This window comes from Dasypus novemcinctus, chromosome 22, assembly GCF_030445035.2.
Source record: "Dasypus novemcinctus isolate mDasNov1 chromosome 22, mDasNov1.1.hap2, whole genome shotgun sequence".
Taxonomy (NCBI): Eukaryota; Metazoa; Chordata; class Mammalia; order Cingulata; family Dasypodidae; genus Dasypus; species Dasypus novemcinctus.
The window spans coordinates 73,346,491-73,367,974 of record NC_080694.1 but is presented as its reverse complement, the minus strand read 5'-3'; the positions used below and the strand labels follow the sequence as shown (position 1 = coordinate 73,367,974).

The following is a 21,484-nucleotide window of genomic DNA, read 5'->3' as shown; positions in this document are numbered from 1 at the left end:
TTTGGAAAATGGAAAGGGGTTGCACTGTCCATCTTAACTTCCCTCATTATCTCAGCTGGGGTGTTTACCACAGTCAGATGCTGTATAATTTCATGTGCCTGAGGGCTAGTTCAAAGACTCATTGAAATTGCCCTAACCAAACAAATGCCCGTATAGTGTAGGCAAAACAATCCATACCCCCCAAAGAAGGAGATTCTTATGATGAAGAGTGTGAGATAGCACTTAGAAAATTTGAGGAATGGAAATGTGAAAACCAAAAAGAGTTTAAAAGAAAGAGGGGCAATTGTAAGATATGGAGATTAGTTTAGTTTTCACATAAAGGAAGAAAATATTGATTAATGTAACCCGGCAGCCTACTGCCTCAGTCTCCCACTCCCAGTTTAAGCAGGAACAAAGGAAACCAGCTTAGACCAGTTGTATAGGCAGTAAAAAAGATGTCCAAGAAAGAGCTAAGTCAATACCAATTCAGCACTAAATTCCATTCCTTATTTGGCAAAAGGGAGCAGGTAAAAACTAAAATGGTTGGAATGTGATGGGGGAAGCGGTTAATCACAAACTTTTGCACAGGAAAGTTAGATCTTCTTGGATAGGCTGTAACTTCTGAAGTATCCAATCTATGGAGAAACAGAGGAAGGGCTTGTGTGCTAGGCTTAGGAGTATAAATTTTGTCATTTTTCTTTGTTCAGCGCACCATCACGTTTTCTGGTTGTGTGCCCCTTCTTGCAAGATTGAGAATACTTTTTTCTCCACAATCAGGTGAGCTTTATTTTCTTCCAGAAGATGATTTCTTTCTAACAATGCTACTGAAAAAATTTAAGTTTTCTTTGTTAAGCCTGAGGATATTCTATATCATACTCTTCTGTACTGCTTGACTCATTTGCAAGGAGTATGTGCTGTCTATAACCAGAAAATAGTACAATTTCCAAAAAAAACAGATACCGTGGCAGAAGTCTGATTTTTGTCATCTTTGCTTATTCACATATGTTATTAGGTCAACTGAACCTCAGAATAACCCTCTGAGGGAGGTAAAAGGTTTTATTGCTCTGTGTTTATCTACATGGTACTCTCATCAGCTCCTTGACTTACCTAGGTAATGCTAGCAAGTGCAGAGTTGGATTTTCCATCCAGCTTCATGGATTACAAACTAGTGCCATTTCCCAGCACTACACTCATGAACATGAGATCATCCACTTCTTTTCCTCCAGCAAAAGCAGAACACCTGAAAGAGCAGTATGAATATACTGGGTGGCAAGAAAAACAGAACTTTTACCTGAAACATACTGCAGGTAACTCATATTGAAGTTATCAGGTCACTTTGAAAAATAAATTTAAAATCAAATATATGAAGATCATGCTTTCAAAGTTGTGATGGTTAGGCTAATGTGCCAACTTGGCCAGGTAATTGTGCCCAGTTGTTTGGTCAAGTAAGCACTGGGCTAACTATAATACAAGGGCATTTATGGACTTTAGTCACCATTGACTTTACTTCAGAGATGGCTGATTGCATCAATGAGGGAGAGTGCCATCAGCAATGAGTGATGCTTTATCCAATCAGTTAAATGCCTTAAAAGGGGAAGTCAATTCAGCATTCAGGGAGAATTTCCCAGCTGTCTTTGGTCAGCCAGTGTCTCCTGGAAACTCATCAAGGACCTTCAGTGGACTTTCATCAGAGAGCCTGGTTGCAGCCTGCCTGCAGAACCTGGACTTGTGCATCTCCACAGTCATGTAAGAGACTCATAAAGTTGCACACTATTGGCAGATATCTCCTGTTGATTCTGTTTCCCTAGAGAAACCTAATATAAAAGTCTATATTGCACAGACAAAAACAATGCTGAGGATGATTTTCTATTCAGACGTTCCCTCTGGCCTCTCATGTGGCACCATCATTGAGTCTTCCTACTTTGGTGGTTGAGTTGTCACGTCTGGGATGCTGACATGCTTAGCCTTTCCTTGATGTCTTTGTTGTGGAGTGTATAGACAAGAGGATCAAGGAGAGGAGTGGTGACTAGTAGAAGATGGCAGCAATCTTGAAGATATCCAACTCCTATTTTACTGCAGGGTGGACATACACAAATATGTAAAAGGTGAGCTGAGCTCACCCTGTGCCAGGCAGCCGCTGAAGTCACTGCTGGAACTGTGGCTGGGATTTGCACAGGAAGCTGTGTTAAAGACAGGGCTCTTGGGATAGTGGCAGTGCTGAAAGCATAACCCACCACTTGGACAGTGTAAGTATATGTGTGGGAAAGTTGGAAAATCTGCTCAACATCACAGAAGAGGCTGATCTGGTTGGAGGTGTGGAAGGAGATTTGCACAAGGAGGAATGAGGGAACACGGGCTGGAGGACTCTCACAGAGCAGAGGCCCTGCAGGTTTGGGGGGCTTGGCAGCAGTGGGTGTGGAATGGTGGCTGATGGAAGCATATTGGTCAAAGGCCGTGGTGGTGAGGATGAAGAGAAAAAGCACTGGGTGATGCAGCTGGAAACTCAGATGATCTCTTAAGACTGAGAAAATTGGCCAGCATCTTGGGCACAGTGATAGTGAATACAAAACTCTGCCAGGGAGAGGCTGCAGATGAAGAAGTACATGGGAGTGTGGAGGTGCCCAGCCAGGGCCAAGAGTGTGACCAGTGCATTGCCCATCAGGGATAAGAGGTAGACCAGAAGTGAGGGAGAGGAGGAGCAACTGGTGATGGGGGGAGCAGGAAAATCTCAGGAAGACAAATTGAGTGACTTTCTCCCTTCAGCCTGGGCTATCAACTGGACAAGGAGAGAAGCAGGTATAAGAAGGAAATAGCCTCAGTTATTGGTCACTTCCTGGAGCTACCCCACCATTTTGGACACACTCTTATTCTCAGTGCTCACTTTAACTCCTTGGCTGCCTTTTGGCTTCTCCAAAGCAGACCATTCTCTACATATTTTATTTTTGTAGGATACCCGTATTCAAGGGCCTCTTTCTTCCTTCATTGAAATAGGTCCTTAAATGTCACATTTCCCAGGTTCATTAAAGGAGAAGACTCAGTGTCAAGGGCTATAGCTGGACTGAGCATACCCTGGCCCCACGTGTAAGCTGAACTACATGTTTTTGTTGATCTTCAGCTTTTTTTTCTCTTTATTTTGTTTTAATGTTACAAGCAAAAAATATAAGAGGTCCCCATATATCCCCCAGCCTCCTCACCCCCCTCCTCCCACATCAACAACCTCTTTCATCATCATGGGACATTCACTGCATTTGGTGAATACATTTTTAAGCACTGCTGCACCACATGGATAATGGTTTACATTATAGTTTACACTCTCCCCCAGTCCACCCAGTGGGCCATGGTAGGACATACAATGTCCAGCATCTGTCCCTGCAGTACCACCCAGGACAACTCCAAGTCCTGAAAATGCCCCCACATCATATCTCTTCTTCCCTTTCCCTACCCTCAGCAGCTACCATAACCACCCTCTCCACATCAATGCTACAATTTCTTTCATTACTAATCATTAGTTCCATAGTAGAATATCAGTAAGTCCACTCTAATCCATACTCTATTCCTCCATCTTGTGGACCCTGGGATGGTTATGTCCACTCCACCTCTATATTGAGAGGGAGCTTAGATTCCACATGGATGATGGATGCATTTCTCCTGCTTACAGTTGTAGGTACTCTTGGCTCCCAGGTGTGGTGGTTGACCTTCTTCACCTCCCTGTTAGCTGGCTGGGCTGAGTCCAATAAACCAGAGGGTTGGAGTTGCAAGTCTGCTGAGGCTCAGGGCCTGGCTGTCACATGGACAGTCCAGGGATTCAGGTCTCCTGAGTATACACCAACCCCAGCTCCAACACTTCATAAGGTTCATCCCAATATCTCAAAGGATTGTTTTGTGTGCACCCCTGTGCTCTCCATGACCCTAAGATTCTTGGACTTTTGGACTTGCAGGAGACCATTTTACAAACAGAATCCAATATCTATTTTTGGAATTCATAAACCGTATCAAACTGCTACAGGTGGGTGGGGAGGCTGTGGGTGGGAAGTGAGAACAGGGCAGATTTCTGAGTGGACTGCAATTGGAGGTGGGGGATTTAAAGACCAGGCAGTAGAATGAAGAGAACCAGGAGTTCTGGGAATTAGGCTGGGGATTGGGAGATACCTGGTGGAGAGGAGATCACTGGCCCATGGGATGGAAAGGTGAGCTCCCTTAGGACTCACTGTGGTCCAGTCAACAACTTAGGAACCTCTCTGGAAAAGGGTAAGGCTGCAGGACTCTGGATCTCACTTGTTCACTCAAGGCTGCTCCATGGTGTGTCTGTAATTGGTTCTCAGGAGTTCTTGCCTCTTGGCAGTTACCAGCCCTCCATTGTGATCAGTGAGCTAGAAAAGGGGATGGAGGGTAGAGGAAACAATGGGTCTGGAGAATGTAGAGTGACAAAGGTGATGTTTCTAATCAGCATCCTACTTTATTTTATAATTGACCTCAGGGAGGAAAGGAGCCACAGATAGCAAACACCAACACTGATGTCTTCATCAAGTCCCAGCACACACTCTTCTCCTCAGTCTTGCTTCAGAGAGCAGGACTGTTATTTCAGGTGGGTTTCCTATTTTTTTTTTTATTGACTTTGTATTAATATTACATTAAAAATATATATGTGAGGTCCCATTCAACCCCACCCCCCCACCCCCTCTCTCCCCCCCCCAACAACACTCGTTCCCATCATCATGACACATCCATTGGATTTGGTAAGTACATCTTTGGGCACCTCTGCACCTCATAGACAATGGTTCACATCATGGCCCATACTCTCCTCCATTCCATCCAGTAGGCCCTGTGAGGATTTACAATGTCCGGTGATTACCTCTGAAGCACCATCCAGGGCAGCTCCATGTCCCAAAGATGCCTCCACCTCTCATCTCTTCCTGCCTTTCCCCATACCCATCGTCCACCATGTCCACTTTTCCCAATCCAATGCCACCTCTTCTATGTGGACATTGGATTGGTTGTGTCCATTGCACCTCTATGTCAAGAGGAGGCTCAGATTCCACATGGATGCTGGATGCAATCCTCCCATTTTCAGTTGTAATCACTCTAGGCTCCATGGTGTGGTGGTTGTCCTTCTTCAACTCCATCTTAGCTGAGTGTGGTAAGTCCAATAGATCAGATTGTAGGTGCTGGAGTCTGTTGAGGCTCAGGACCTGGCTATCACATTGTCAGTCCAGAGATTCAAATCCCCTAAATATATCTTAAACCCCAACATTAACTGCACCTCCAGCACATTAGCATAAAAGTCTTATGAAGGGAGATCCCATCTGAGTCCAGATTCATCACACATAAACACCATTTCCAAAGAGGGGCCATCTGCCCTGGTAGTTAACCCCATCGGCCATGACCATAACTCCCATGGGTCTCTTTAGCCCTCAAAGGAACCAATATCTGGGGGTTGTATCTGCTTTATCTGTCTCTCTGACTCTGCTCAGTTGTGCATGAGGGCAATCCTTCTGCCAGCCTCCAGACTCTTTTTTAGAAACTCGTAGCCATATAAACTCATTTCTCCTTTCCATTTCCCCCTTACTTTAGGTCAAACAGCATTTTAAAGTCATGTTATTTTATGTAGACATGGATATTCTGCTGATCCGCATTGAACCTTCCATATAAGGTCATTTTCCAGTTGCATCATCAGTTGGTAGTTGATAGTGGTCCCTCATTGCCAGGGAGGCTCATCCCCGGGTGTCATGTCCCATGCTGGAGGGAAGGCATTGCATTTACATGCTGAGTTTGGCTTCGAGACTGGCCACATTTGAGTAACATGAAGGCTGACAGGAGGAAATTCCCAGGCACAATGTTGCTCTAGGCCTTGTTCTTATTTTAGGTTTATCAGCTCACAAGCATAGTCATTAGCATCAGGGGCTCACTGTTGAACCCTCACTCCCTCCCGGTCCCCGCCACTGTACCTGGGAGACTGTCGCTGCTCCCCTAGGGACCACGACAGAGCACCACTGGCCAGGAACCCAGTACCCCCCCTGCTGTGGTTTTTAATTGTTGCCACTATGAGTATATCCAAACATTACCATGCACCCTGGACATATGTTCTGTACAGCTCCCTGTCAGCCATATATCACCTGTCATTGGTATCCCATACCAGTATCCCTCCATTGCCATTGTTGAAACACTCTGTGATCCAGAACTCCCCGAAATTTGAAGCCCAATATAATGTCATGGTCCCTTACTAGGGAATGGCATATAGCGATGGGTTTAAAGGATAGATAAAGAACTTGGATAAACTTAGATAAAGAGCTTAGATAAAGAATGTTGACTTGAAAAAATTCCACATCCTATCTTTTTCTTCCCCCCCCTCCCCAATTATTCAGCTTTTCTTCACAGGAGTCCTAGACCACAGCAATGTATATATATAATATACAGCACTCCCACACATCCACCAGAAAACCTTTTCCCTTCCACAGTGATACTCTTATGCCCTATTCATATCATATTTACTTAAAGTGATGTACAGAGTCTGAGACATTAGCTTTCTAACAAGGTAACATCTGTGCTTACATTATGGTGCATACTTTAGGATACACAGTTCTTTACATTTTTAGTTATCCTATGTTTTACATTATGGTTTACATTATCAGTCTGTCATCTCCTATATGTTATGGTGTAATATTGCATGTTTTATATCCGTCCTTGTGTACTCTCAAGAAACTCCTCTCTTACCCCCCATTTACTTTGGTTCCACACATTTAACGTCCATTTTCCCTTCCACCTTGGTGCCCACAGTGACAGCCAACCTCCGTTTCCTGAGGAGCCACTTCCAGAGATAGATGGAATAGTGTTCAGGGCCTAACTTGCTCAACTGCCCCAATGCCCTGGGAGCCACCCTTTCTCTCGAGGGATACAGTTCCCTCTATTTGATGGCATTAGTCCTCCCCAGGATGTGGGTCCACCCCCACTCTCACTACTTGGGTTTCTACCCCATGGTGTCACCCACTCTGGCAGAATGAGCATTTAGACATTCCCCAGGAGCCCGTCCTGCATCAGACCCTCCCCTCCGAGCATTCTAAACAGGTAACCCTCTTTATTATATTTTGATATGATTTTCTCGGCATTTTACTCTCCACTAACACCTGACCCTCTCCTGTGTTCGTATGCTACCCCTCCCTCCCCCCACTTTTGGGCAACGTTACCCATCCGTCCCTCCCCAGCCACCCTCAAACCCGCAAAGCCCCAACCAAAGACACCCCCTTGCCCCCCTTTTATCTCTTCTTTGTGTTCATACTTACCGCCATCTCATCTTAAATTCCACCCCTGCAGACATCGGCTCATATCCTTCCTCCACCCTCCGATTTCCTGTAAGCCTATCGTTCAGTCTCTTGCTATCTAGGGCAGCTTGTTTATTTCATATCATTGAGGTCATGTAGTATTTGTCCTTCAATGTCTGGGTTGCTTCACTCAATATAAGGTTCTCAAGATTCATCCATGTTATCACATGTGTTTGTAGTGTGTTTGTTCTTACAGCCGAGTAGTATTCCATTGTGTGTATATACCACATTTTATTGATCCACTCATCTGTTGATGGGCATTTGGGTTGATTCCAACTTTTGGCAATAGTGAACAATGCTGCTATGAACATTGGTGTACATATATCGGTTTGTGTCCTTGTTTTCAGTTCTGCTGGGTATCTACCCAGCAGTGGTATTGCTGGGTCATATGGCAAATCTATGGCTAGTTTTTTGAGAAACCGCCATACTGTCCTCCAGAATGGTTGGATCCTTCTGCATTCCCACCAGCAGTGGATGAGTGTTCCCCTTCCTTCACATCCTCTCCAGCACTTGTATTCTTCTGTTTTTTTCATAGCTGCCAATCTTATGGGTGTAAGATGGTATCTCATTGTAGTTTTGATTTGCATTTCCCTGATAGCTAGAGATTTGGAACATTTTTTCATGTGCTTTCTTGCCATTTGTATTTCTTCTTAGGAGAAGTGTCTGTTTAAGTCTTTTTCCCATTTTTTAAATGGGTTGTTTATCTTTTTATTTTCAAGATATAGGAGTTCTTTATATATGCAAGTTATAAGTTTCTTATCAGATATATGATTGCCAAATATTTTCTCCCACTGTGTGGGCTCCCTTTTTACTTTCTTGACAAACTCCTTTGAGGTGCAGAAGGCTTTAATTTTGAGGAAGTCCCATTTATCTATTAGTTCTTTTGCTGCTTGTGCTTTTGGTGAGATATTCATAAATCCATTTCCTATTACAAGGTCCTGTAGATGTTTCCCTACACTGCTTTCTAAGGTTTTTATGGTCTTGGCTCTTATGTTTAGGTCTTTGATCCATCTTGAGTTGATCTTTGTATAAGGTGTGAGATGGTAATCCTCTTTCATTCTTCTACATATGGCTATCCAGTTCTCCAGACACCATTTGTTGAATAGGCCACTCTCTCCCAGTTGAGAGGGTTTGGTGGTTTTATCGAATATTATGTGGTTGTATATGTGAGGTTCTATATCAGAGCTTTCAATTCGATTCCATTGGTCTATGTGTCTCTCCTTATGCCAATACCATGCTGTTTTCACCACCGTAGCTTTATAGTATGTTTTGAAGTCAGGTAGTGTGATTCCTCCAATTTCGTTTTTCTTTTTCAGTATGTCTTTGGCTATTCGGGGTCTCTTTCCTTCCCAAATAAATTTCATAGTTAGTTTTTCTAGTTCCTTAAAGAAGGCTGCATTGATTTTTATTGGGATTGCATTGAATGTGTAGATCAGTTTTGGTAGGATAGACATCTTAATAATGTTCAGTCTTCCTATCCATGAACAAGGAATAGTCTTCCATTTATTTAGGTCTTCTTTGATTTCCTTGAACAATCTTGTATAGTTCTCGGTGTATAAGTTCTTTACCTCTTTAGTTAAATTTATTCCTAAGTATTTGATTTTTTTATTTACTATTGTGAATGGTATTTGTTTCTTGATTTCCTCCTGATCTTGCTCATTATTGGTGTACAGAAATGCTACTGATTTTTGCGCATTGATCTTATAACCTGCGACTTTACTAAACTCATTTATGAGTTCTAGAATCTTCGTTGTAGATCTCTCAGGGTTTTCTATGTATAGGATCATGTCATCTGCAAATAATGAAATTTTGACTTCTTCCTTTCCAATTTGAATGCCTTTTATTTCTGGTTCTTGCCTCAGTGCTCGAGCAGGTACTTCTAAGACAATGTTAAATAGGAGCGGAGACAGTGGGCATCCTTGTCTTGTTCCTGAGTTTAGAGGGAAGGAGTCTAGGATTTCTCCACTGTAAACAATAATGGCTTTAGGTTTTTCATATATACTCTTTATCATGTTCAAAAAATTCCCTTGTATTCCAATCTTTTGGAGTGTTTTTATCAAGAAAGGGTGCTGTATTTTGTCAAATGCTTTTTCTGCATCAATAGATATAATCATATGATTTTTTTCCTTCAATCTGTTTATATGGTGTATTACGTTGATTGATTTTCTTATGTTGAACCATCCTTGCATACCTGGGATGAATCCCACTTGGTCGTGGTGTATAATACGTTTAATGTGTTGTTGAATACGATTAGCAAGTATTTTGTTAAGTATTTTTGCGTCTAGGTTCATTAGAGAAATTGGTCTGTAATTTTCCTTTCTTGTGATGTCTTTGTTTGGCTTTGGTACTAGGGTAATGTTGGCATCATAGAAGGAGTTGGGTAATGTTCTTTCTGTTTCAATGTTTTGGAATAGTTTCAGCAGGATTGGTGTCAGTTCTTTCTGGAATGTTTTGTAGAATTCACCTGTGAAGCCATCTGGCCCTGGGCTCTTCTTAGTTGGGAGATTTTTAATAACTGATTCTATCTCTCTGCTTGTGATTGGTTTGTTAAGATCATCAATTTCTTCTTTTATCAATATGGGCTGCTTATGTGTTTCTAGGAATTTGTCCATTTCCTCTAGATTGTCATTTTTGTTGGAATATAGTTTTTCAAAATATCCTCTTATGATAGTCTTTATTTCTGTGGGGTCAGTGGTGATAACCCCTTTCTCATTTCTTATTTTGTGTATTTGCATCTTCTCTCTTTTTTTCTTTGTTAGTGTTGCTAAAGGTTTGTCAATTTTGTTAATCTTCTCAAAAAACCAGCTCTTGGTCTTGTTTATCTGTTCAAGTGCTTTCTTATTTTCTATTTCATTTAGTTCTGCTCTTATCTTTGTTATTTCCTTCCTTCTTCTTCCTGTTGGGTTACTTTGTTGTTGTTTTTCTAATTCCTTCAAATGTGCAGTTAGTTCTTCAATTTTTGCTCTTTCTTCTTTTTTGATATATGAATTTATGGCTATAAACTTCCCTCTCAGTACTGCTTTTGCTGCATCCCATAAATTTTGGTATGTTGTTATCATTATCATTTGTTTCAAGATAGTCATTGATTTCTTTTGAGATTTCCTCTTTGACCCACTGTTTTTCTAAGAGTGTGCTGTTTAATTTCCAAATCGTGGTGTGAAATCTGGGCTTCTGTCCCTTGCAAATCTCCAGCTTGACTCCACTGTGGTCAGAGATAATGTTTTGTATGATTTCAATCTTTCTGAATTCGTTCAGCCTTTCTTTGTGGCCTAGCATATGATCTATCTTGGAGAATGATCCATGTGTGCTTGAGAAAAATGTATATCCTGCTGTGTTTGTGTGTAGCGATCTATATATGTCTATTAGATCGAGCTCCTCTAATATACTATTCAGATGTTTTGTTTCTTTGGTGATTCTCTTTTGAGATGTTCTGTCCAGAGTTGATAGTGGTGTATTAAAATCCCCCACTATAATTGTAGATGTATCTATTCTTTCACTTAGTTTTTCCAGCGTTTGCCTGACGTATTTAGAGGCACCCTTGTTAGGGGCATAGATATTTATGATTGTTCGATCTTCTTGACAGATTTTCCCTTTGACTAAAATGTAGTATCCTTCTTTGTCTCTCACAATTGTTTCACATTTAAAGTCTATTTTGTCTGATATTAATATAGCTACTCCTGCCTTTTTTTGGTTATTGTTAGCTTGTATGATTGTTTTCCAGCCATTCACTTTCAATCTCCATGCATCTCTGGGTCTAAGATGTGTCTCTTGTAGACAGCATATGGATGGGTCATATTTCCTTATCCAATGTCCCAGTCTGAATCTTTTGATAGGTGAGTTTAATCCGTTGACATTCAGTGTTATTACTATCAAGGAATTATTTGTGTTAGCCATATTTTGATTGGATTTGTGTTTGTCATATTTTGTTTGTATATATATATTTTTTGTCTTTTTTGTTGTTGTTGTTGGTCTTATACTCTCCTCCAACTTTGCCTTTCCTGTTTTTTCCTTTCTTCCTGCAGAACTTTAGAATTTCTTGAAGGGGAGGTTTCTTGTTGGTATACTCTTTCAGTTTCTGTTTGTCTGCGAATATTTTGAACTCTCCATCATGTTTGAATGCTAGTTTAGCTGGATAGAGTATTCTTGGTTGGAAATTTTTTTCCTTTAGTACCTTGACTATATCATACCACTGTCTTCTTGCCTCCATGGTTTCAGAAGAGAAATCAGCACTTAATCTAATTGAGCTTCCCTTGTATGTGATGGTTTTCTTTTCTCTTGCTGCTTTTAGGATTTTCTCTTTGTCTTGAGCATTGGATAATTTGAGAAGTATATGTCTTGGGGTGGGCCTGTTGGGGTTTATGACTTGTGGAGTGCGCTGTGCTTCTTGGATATGTACATCTGTCTCTTTCAGTAGATTTGGGAAGTTTTCAGCCATTATTTCCTGCAACACTCCTTCTGACCCCTTCCCCTTCTCTTCACCTTCTGGAATGCCTATAATACTTATGTTTCAGCGTTTTGCATTGTCATTCAGGTCCCTAAATCCTAATTGGATTTTTTCTATCTTCTTATTAACCCCTTCTACTATCTGTTTGATTTCTGATGTACTGTCTTCCACATCACTAATTCTCTGCTCTGTCTCTTCTAGTCTGCTGAATATTTGCTGCAAGTGTATTTTTGATTTCTTGAACTGTGGTGTTCATTCCCATCATATCTGTTATGTTTTTGCGTATGTCTGCAATTTCCCCTCCAAGTGATGTCTTCATGTTGTTAACCTCTTTCATTACTGCATCAAATTTGTCGGTGATAAATGTTCTGAGATCTTTCATTGCTTGTGCCAAGTTTTGCTCCCCTTCGTGATTATTGGTTTGTTGATTGGATTCAGCCATGTTTTCCTGATTATTGGTTTGGTTTGTAGATTTTTGTTGCTTTCTGGTCATCTCTTTATTTTGACGAATTTAATCAGTTCCTTAGCTTCTTTGTCTGCTCTTGGAGGTTAATTAGTTGTTATTTTTGCATAGGTGTTATATCTTCTCTTTGTCACTTTTTTCTTCTTATTCTAGTTACTTGTTGTTGGTTAAGCTCACTTTAGAGGAAAGTATTAGTGTTGGGGAAAGGCAATTGTGTAAGCAAGGGAAAAATGTAAAGTAGTATTGGTGATGTATGTTAACAAAGCAAGAATATGAGATCTGGGAGGATGGAGGTTAGATTCGTGTAGATTGTATAGAGTTATAGCTGTAGGTAGAGTACCTTTTATGAAGTAGATGACTGAATATGGGAGGAATATGGTATGAACTACAAAGCTATTGTTTTCATGAGAGAGGGAAAAAGAAAAGAAAGGTAATAGTTTCAAGAGTGGATAACAGACAGAAAACAGAACAAAGGTATTAGAAATTAAGAGTTAGACACTTTGTGGATCAAAGAACGGGAGGTGGGGGGTGGAATATAAGAGAGAGAGTAGATGATAGTGGATATCAAGATGCAGGGGAAGGGGGATAGTGTAGGTAGCCTAAATCAGTTCACACAGAAATGAGACAGTGGAGGATGGGAAAACCCCAGCAAATGTGAGGTGTTCCCTGTAGCACCTATTGTATACTTGAATTAAAATAAAATAAGTGGAAGATGAGGGACAAGAGGGAAAGAGAAAACCGAAAAACAAAAAAACTAATTATAATAAAGAAAAAAAGAAAGACAAAAAGAAAGGAAGAAAGAAAAAGAGGATGGGCAAACGGTGGGGAATGGATAGGGGGAAGAGAGATACAGGTATACACGTGTCACAATTGCAACACTATCTAAAACAACAGCTTCCCCCCGCTTTGCCCTAAAACCCCCCGTCTGTCTGCCCAAATGGGTCTGCAAGCACCTCCCTTCCCACAAACCCCCAATAGGCCGCCTAGGGCCCACGAACTCCCCAGTACTGCAGATGCTCCAAAAACAAAACAAAACAAAACAAAAAACAAAAATAAAGAACAGAAACCCCTCCGCAGGCCCGGCTCTGCCCGCTGCTGCCCGCCGCGGAGGCCTGGACCGGCTCTGCCCGGCTCCTTACGCTGCCGCGGCCTGGCCTGGCTCCGCCCGGCTCCGCTCGCTACAGCGGCCCAGCCGGCTCCCGCGTCCACCTCCCGCCGCCGCAGCCTGGACTGGCCCCGCCCGGCTCCGTACGCCGCCGCGGCCTGACCCGGCTCCGCCTGGCTCCGCTTGCTACAGCGGCCCGGCCCGGCTCCGGCGTCCACCGCCTGCCACCGAGTCCTGGACCGGCCCCGCCCGGCTCCGTACACCGCCGCGGCCCGGCCCGGCTACGCCCGGCTCTGCTCGCTACAGCGGCCCAGGCCCGGCTCTGGCGTCCGCCGCCCGCCACCGCGGCCTGAACCGGCCCCACCCGGCTCCGCACGCCGCCACGGCCAGGCTTGGCCAGGCTCGGCCCTGCCCGGCCCTGCTCCCCGCCGGCGCAGCCCAGCCCGGCTCCGGCGTCCGCCGCTGTGGCCCGGCCTGGCTCAGCCCCACCAAGCGGGGCTAGATGCCTCGTCTCCGCCTACCCAAGGAGGGAATCCTCTACAGGTAGCTGGGATCTCCGTGTATCTTTCACAGACGGATCCTCTCTGTTACCTTCCCTCCAAATCGATGTCCAGACACCTCCGGACCAGCAAAAATCCCGAAACAATCCGGTCCCAAAGAGTCTCCAACGCCGCCCAGCCGATTCCCTGCAGAAGACCCTAACAGGGATGTTCACTCAGCCGCCATCTTGCCCCCTCCCGGTTTCCTATTTTTGTATAACTCTTTAGAACTTAGTTCACAGATACTTTAATTTAAAAAAAAAAAGATTTGATCTTTATAGCCTTTCTTCCTTCGATCAGTAACATATTTCAATTAACCCAGAGAGTCAAAGAACCTCTTTTCAAAGGCATTTTAGGAAATTGCCATCTTCCTTTGGAATTCTTCTTTTGCTACTTCTTCCATTGGACCTTAAAAATTGATTTCTAATCTTGCCTGTTAGATCGAGCCTGTGTTCTTTCTCTCCTTCTCCTGGAGATGGAGAAGAGTAGATATTCATGCTCTCCAAGTTTCAGGAGTTATGTTATATAGTAGGAAGAGACCCTCACCCCAAATTTTTTTTTCGTGGTGGAAATGTGCTCTCCTACTCTCTCATGGTATAACAAAATTGGGATCTGCCTAAATTAATGCTATTTTCTTATAAATGTTTTAAAGTATATTTTCTGCTACTATGGAGTAATTGCAGAAAAGGCTTGAAGAGTGTTAGATAAAAAATCAAAGCAAACAGAAAAATTCTTTTGTGTTTGTTTTTTCTATTTATAAAATTACACATTTAGCAGCTATTGAAAAATATATAGGAAAATACAATTTCCTCATTTCCCTAAGATAAACTAAAATTCAATTTGGTATATGGGTCTTCAAAAAATATTTGTATGTTCCTTGATTAGTTTTTTTCTGCATATATATTTAAATACATACTTTAATTAGCAGTTCAATATGGGGATTGGAAGTAGAATTTTCCTTCTGTTTGACCTCATGTTCAGGTGGACCATACAGTCTTTGCCTCATTTGAAAGCAGCTTAATATGCTGAGCTGCCTTTAATACCTTTATTTCACTCTTTGCTTCCACTCCCATCTAAGTCCTCATTTTCTAACCACACCCTTGAACAAGTTAGCATTGCTTAACATGTGTTCAGTGGCATAATAAAGATAAATGGTGCCTGGGGATATTATGATGCCTGTGTTCTCTTTCTTCTCATAAGAGCTGGGGCCTGGGGTTACAAACATGGGAGTCTGGTGCCCACAGATACGCACACAGGGACTTATGCCTCTGACTGCTGCCCCTTCTCTACCCCTTTGCATTTAGAGGCTAATGAAACTTCCTTTCCTTTGGTTCTCTTTACTTGCTCTTGTTCCCACTCAGCATTCCCTGAAAAAAGCTCTTCAGGGGATTGGAAAGAGAGAGATGATACATCCTTGTTTGAGCAGTCATGGAATGGATTATAAATACACACATGAGTTTTGCAACAAAATCATGAAATGTTCGTTTGTCCTTAATGCCAAGTCCTCCACTTTATCTCTTCCTGATTTCAACTAGTTAAAGGGATGTCATAGAAAAAGAAGGGTTATACTTTGTTTACGACTGAAAGATGCATGAATAGAAGCTGCAGGGAAGCAACTATTGGCTCACTCTAAGAAATTGCTAAATCAGAATTCCCAGGGATTAATCGCCTGGGGAGGAGAGGTGGTGAGCTGTTTATTCCTCAGGGCATTCTAGCCTGGTTTGCGTTCCTAGCTTTCCTACTTGGCAAGGATGTTGTAGAAAGAATCCAAGGCTCATGTTGGGCTAGATCAAATAGTCTAGATTTAAACGAGGTCCACAGAAAGGGTCTTGTCACAAAGAAGTGCAGATTAGGGCAGAGTAAGGAAACAACTTTTAGAGGTAGGCTTTGGAGGTTGGTGAAAGAACCAGTTGGATTTCTAGGTCCACAAAGCAGAGGACATCTCTGATCATTCCACATAGTCTTGTGTTAGGGGACAGGAGGTTTTAAGCGTTAGGTATTATTTAAGACTTCATCTTTTTTGTAGGAGTTTGTTGGGTGTTGTAATGTATATAAATATTTAGTCCCTGTGTTAAATGAGCTTGCATTCTTTTGGGGAGGAGAAAGTGCATACAATCCAAGGCTTCAGCTCTTGTTACCTTGGGTCTAGTTTACACATTATTATCTAAATGCAGGTTAGACCAGGCTGCCCTACTGTTTAAAAGCCTCTAGGTTTGCCTTGTTGCCTACAAGATAAAGGTATGGCACCTTCTCATGATATGAAAGGCTCTCCATGCTTGATCCTGGTTCACCTTTATAGCCTTCTCTTCCACTATTCCTGACCTCAATCCAAATCCAGACTGGGATTGAAGAGGGTGGGAAGCAGTCTCAGGGAAGAATTTTCAGACCAATCATAGAATAGTTGACTGTGACCAGGGAAGATAGTAGAGTTTGGAGTTGGACATGCTGATTTTGAGCTGATGATGGGAAATCTCGATGGGTGCATCTAGCAGGCATTTGGGAGATATTATGTGGGTAATGCTTAAGAGGGATCCTATGGCTGGTTATACAGATTGGGGGGTGAACTTCATGATATGTTAGACATAGTGGATTGAACTAAAGGATAAAGGACTTTGAAAGACTGAAATAGTGAGTTTGGATAAACATTCTGAGCCTTGGGGAATACCCACAATTAAGGAATGCAGGGAGGAATTAGAGTAAGGGAAGCAATTAAAAAGAGGGACAGATGAGGACTTGTGCAAGTGATTTTTTTTTTTTTTTGGAGACTCACTCTGATCTTTTTCTTTTAAGCCCACTGGTCCTAGGTTTAGTGTAGAAGATACAGAGCGACAGTAAAATTTCTCCCCTAATCATTGCCAAGGAGAAACTTGGATGGTCCACATGGGAATCGCCTCCATAGAAAACCAGTCTATTACTGAATTTGTCCTCCTTGGCTTCTATGACATCCCTGAACTGCCCCTCCCTTTCTTTGTTGTGCTCACTGTCATCTATGTCTCCATCCATGGGGAACATGCTAATCCTTGTGGCAGTGATTAGCTCCCAGAGGCTCCACACTCCCATGTATTTCTTCCTGGCTGGTCTGTCCCTCCTGGAACTCCTCCAAACTTCCACAGTAGTGCCCAAAATGCTGGAGAGCTTCTTGCAGGAATCAACCATTTCCATGGCTGGGTGCTTGTTCCAGTTCTTTGTCTTTGGCTCTCTAGCCACGGCTGAGTGCTTCCTGCTGGCCGTCATGGCAAATGATTGTTACCTTGTGGTCTGCTACCCACTCTGCTACCCTCTCCTGATGAGCCCCAGATGGGCTTGGGGCTGGTGCTAGCATCCTGGCTCTCTGGCTTCCTGGTAGATGGACTCATTGTGGCCTTGATGGTGCAGCTGAAGTTCTGCAGTCTCAACCACATTGACCACTTTTACTGTGACTTCATGCCCCTGGCAGAGCTGGCTTGCTCGGATCCCAGTGTGGCCCAGGTGACAACATCTGTTCTCTCCATGGTCTGCTTCGCTGTTCCCTTTGGACTGATCCTGACATCTTATCCCCAGATCCTGGTGGCCGTGCTGAGAGTTCCTGATGGGGCCAGCAGGAGGAAAGCTTTCTTCACCTGCTCCTCTCACCTGGTTGTAGTGTCCACCTTCTATGGAACCCTCATGATTTTGTATATTGAACCCCCTACTGTCCACTCTCTGCTCCTCTCCCAAGGTCTGTTCCCTGCTCTACATGGTGCCCACCCCCATCTTCAACCCCATGGTTTATGCCCTGAGGAACAAGGAGGTTCACCGGGCACTGCGGAGGCTTCTCTACATTAGGCAAACTGAAGCACCTGAGTGAAGGAGGAGGGTGGCGAAGATTTTTGTTTTGGACTTTGCACATCTCCAAAGGGAAGTCTTAAAGATTGAGTGGAGAAGAATAACTTTATTCTATTCTAATGCTCCCTTCTGATCTTTTCTATAGTTATTCCAAAAGTGAGAATGGTAGGGCAATAATTTTCAAGTGCTATGTTAAAAATTATTTTAAATATTATAAGTTCTTTATTAAATAGCCCATGAATACTTAATATAGAAAAACAGAAAACAAAGATGAACAAAAATAACATCAAAAGAAACCTAGAAATAGAGGCTACATTATTATTGTATAACCTTCCAGATTTTTGATCTATACAAATGTATGTACATATAACATTCTAGATCATAGGGTTTTAATCTGGTTTTCCATTGAATACCATGTTATGAACATCTTTCTATATTAATAAATATCTACTTTATTCTTCTAGGCTTCATTGTATGACAAAACATGGTTTGTTTAGATAATATTCTATTTTTTTGGAATTTTGGTTGTATTTAAGTCTTGCCTATACAACAACTTTTTTTTTTAAAGATTTTTATTCTATTTATTCTCCCCCCTTTTCCTCCTGTTGTGTGCTTTCTGTGTCTATTCATTGTGTGTTCTTCTCTGTCTGCTTATGTTCTCATTAGGCAGCTCCAGGAACCAACTGTGGGACCTTCTGGAGTGGGAGAGAGGTGATTACTCACTTGCACCACCTCAACTCCCTGTTATGCTACAGCTTCTTATTTTTTCTCCTCTGCAACGGTTCACTTGGTCGGTAGAGGTGGGGTCTGGCTGCAGACGAGGGGTCGGTCCAGCTTGGGATGAGGGGTCGGTCCCACTTGGGACGAGGGGTCGGTCCGGCAGCAGACGAGGGGTCGGTCTCACAGGGGTTGCGCGGTTCGGCTGACGGGGTCGCCTGGCGAAGCCGGCGACGAGGGGGTCACTGGGAGAAGCAGGCGACGAACTGGGGACAAGGGAGGCCAGGCCCTTATCGGGGGCTCTCAGGACTGGAGGGCGCACGGCAGAAGAACTACCGCGGAGACAAGGTAAACACGCAAGTCCAACTCTATTGAGGGAGAGGCAACAGTTTTATAGGGACTGGGGAAGGCTGATTGGTCGAAGCCATGCCCTCTTCTGATTGGTTGCCGGAGAAAGGTCAGTGGGAGGTACTGGACGGGGGAGGGGTGGTGGTTAGGGATTGGCTGTTGCTGTTGCTGGGGGAAGTGGCAGGGTTTAGGGATTGGTGGCTGCTGTTGCTGGGGTAGAGGGCAGACTTGAGTTTCCCGCCCACACCTGGTTGTTGCTGCTGTCGGGGGGAGGGAAAAGGGCAGACTGGAATTTTCCGCACTGCGCCTGTGCAGGGAGAAAGAAGAAGAAGGCATCATGTGGCGCTATCTGGGAGGAGGGGTGGCCACGGAAGCATGGCTGCCGAGAAGGGGAGACCCGAGGGCACTCTGCACCCATGCCGAGCTTCCTTCAGGGGTGGCAGTGGGCCCGACCAACCACCCTATTATGGGGGCAGCGGAATTAGGCCTACCGCGGCCGCTCCCCCGCCAGGCGAGCAAACCACACTTCAGCCCGAGGGGTGACTGAACTCCTCTGTGTCTCTTGTTGCATCATCTTGTTTTACCAGCTCTCAGCATTGGCTGGCACTCCTGCATGGGGTAGCTTTCCCACACTGGGCAGCATTTCCATGTAGGGGGCACTCCTGTGTGGGATGGCATTCCAGTGTGGACTGGCACTCTGCATGGGCTGGCTCACCGTGTGGGCCAGGTTGGTCTCACTAGGAGGCTCTGGCATTGAACTCTGGACCTCCTATATGGTAGACTGGAGCCCTACTGGCTGAGCCCATCCATTTCCCCAACAGCCTTTACATCGTGATTTTCTTGGATAAACTCTTGGGAGTAAATTGCCAGGTCTAAGGATATGCATAATTTTAAAACTTAAAGTTGAATATATTTTACTTATTTAGTTTTAAACTTTTATTCTAGAAAATTTCAAACAAAAGAAGAGAGAATTGCATAATGAAACCTCATGTAGTTATCGCCCAGGTTCAAAGCTTTTGCCAGTGTTATTTAAACTCCTCACAACTCCATTTCTTTCCTGGAAAAAAAATTTTAAATATATTTTTTATTTATTTTTATTATTTTTATTTTTTATTTTTTTAAATTTTATTTTATTCATTAAAAAAAAAAATACATTAAAAAAATATGAGGTCCCCATTCACCCTATTTATTTTTAAATGATACAAAGATCGCATAAAATGTTACATTAAAAAATATAGGAGGTTCCCATACACCCCACTCCCCACACCCCCCATTTTTCCCACATCAATGAATTCTTTCATTAGTGTGGCACATTCACTGCATTTGATGAGTACATTTTGAAGCACTGCTGCACAGCATGGGTTATAGTTTATGTTGTAGTCTATACTCTCCCAATCCATTCAATGGGTTATGGCAGGTTATATAATGTCCTGCATCTGTCCCTGCAATATCATTCAGGACAACTGCAAATCCCAAAAATGCTCCAACATCACACCTCTTTTTCCCCTCTCTCTGCCTTTAGTAACTCTCGTGGTCACTGTCTCCCCATCAATGACACAATTTCTTCCATTGCTAGAATCTCAATAATTCTAGAGTAGAATTTCAGTAAACCCACTCTAATCCATATTTTATTCCTCCATCCTGAGGACCCTGGGGTGGCGATATGCACTCCACTTCTCAATTGAGAGGGGCTTCGATCCCACATGGCTGGTGAATGGGACTCTCGTGCCTACAGCAGTAGACTCTCGGTTGCTTGGTGTGGAATCCTCACCTCCCTGTCAGCTGACCTGGGTAAGTCCAATGAACTGGAGATCAAGTGCTGCAACTCTGCTGAGGCTTAGGGCCCAGCTGGGAAATGGGCACGCCAGAGATTCAAGTCTCCTGAGTATGGACCATCCCTAGTGCCAACCACAGGTTCAGTAAAAGTGACAGAAGAGGCATGTGTAGAAAAGTCACATCTGAGTTCAACTCCATCACACTCGGGAGCACAAATTCCAAAGTAGGGCCCACTGGGAAGGCAGTGAATTCCAGAGCCATCTCCCATGACCTTAAGACCTGGGTGTCTTCATATCTTTGCAGGAAAAGTTTAAAGCAAATTCTATACATTGTGTCACTCCACATGCCAATATTTATTATGCTTTTTGAATGATAAAGACTTAAATAAAAATATATACTCATCACTCCATTATGATACATAGCATAACTAATCAGTATTTCTTTAATATCATCTAAAACTCAAATCATGTTCAAATTTCTCTGGTTATGCAATGATTCCTTTAAGTAATTTCTTAAAATTAGGATCCAAATTAGGTTCATACAGTGCATTTCTTTGGTTATGTTTCTTATTTTCTTTTATTTTATAGCAATCCTTGTTCCTCCATTTTTTCCATGCCAATGATTTGTTTTAGAAATCAGGTTATTTATTGCATCGAATATCCCATTTTCTAAATTAGACTTATTGAGTACCTGTGTTGTAAACTTCTATCTCAATATTTTATATTTCTTATAAATTGATAATAAAATATCTAAACTTGATTATATTTGAGTTAATATTTTTTCCAGCAAGGGCATGCTGAAGTTGCTGTGCTATTCCTCTGGCAGCTTTGGGCATACACAATGTGGTTGTGCCAGTCTTGGAATGTTATTTATATTATTGACCTCTAGATTCAGCCTGATCCATCTATTACTCAGTTCCTAATTATTTAAGCTTTATTCATGACTTTTGTTCAGCATAAATAATATGTCCTATGCATCAATCAATGGATTCTT

The 21,484-nt window shown here is 42.8% G+C and overlaps 1 pseudogene; it reads left to right on the top strand.

Moving 5' to 3' along the window:
- The first annotated feature begins 1,094 nt into the window (after positions 1-1,094).
- Positions 1,095-18,115, top strand: LOC101431417 (olfactory receptor 11A1-like; annotated as a pseudogene).
- The last annotated feature ends 3,369 nt before the right edge of the window (positions 18,116-21,484 follow it).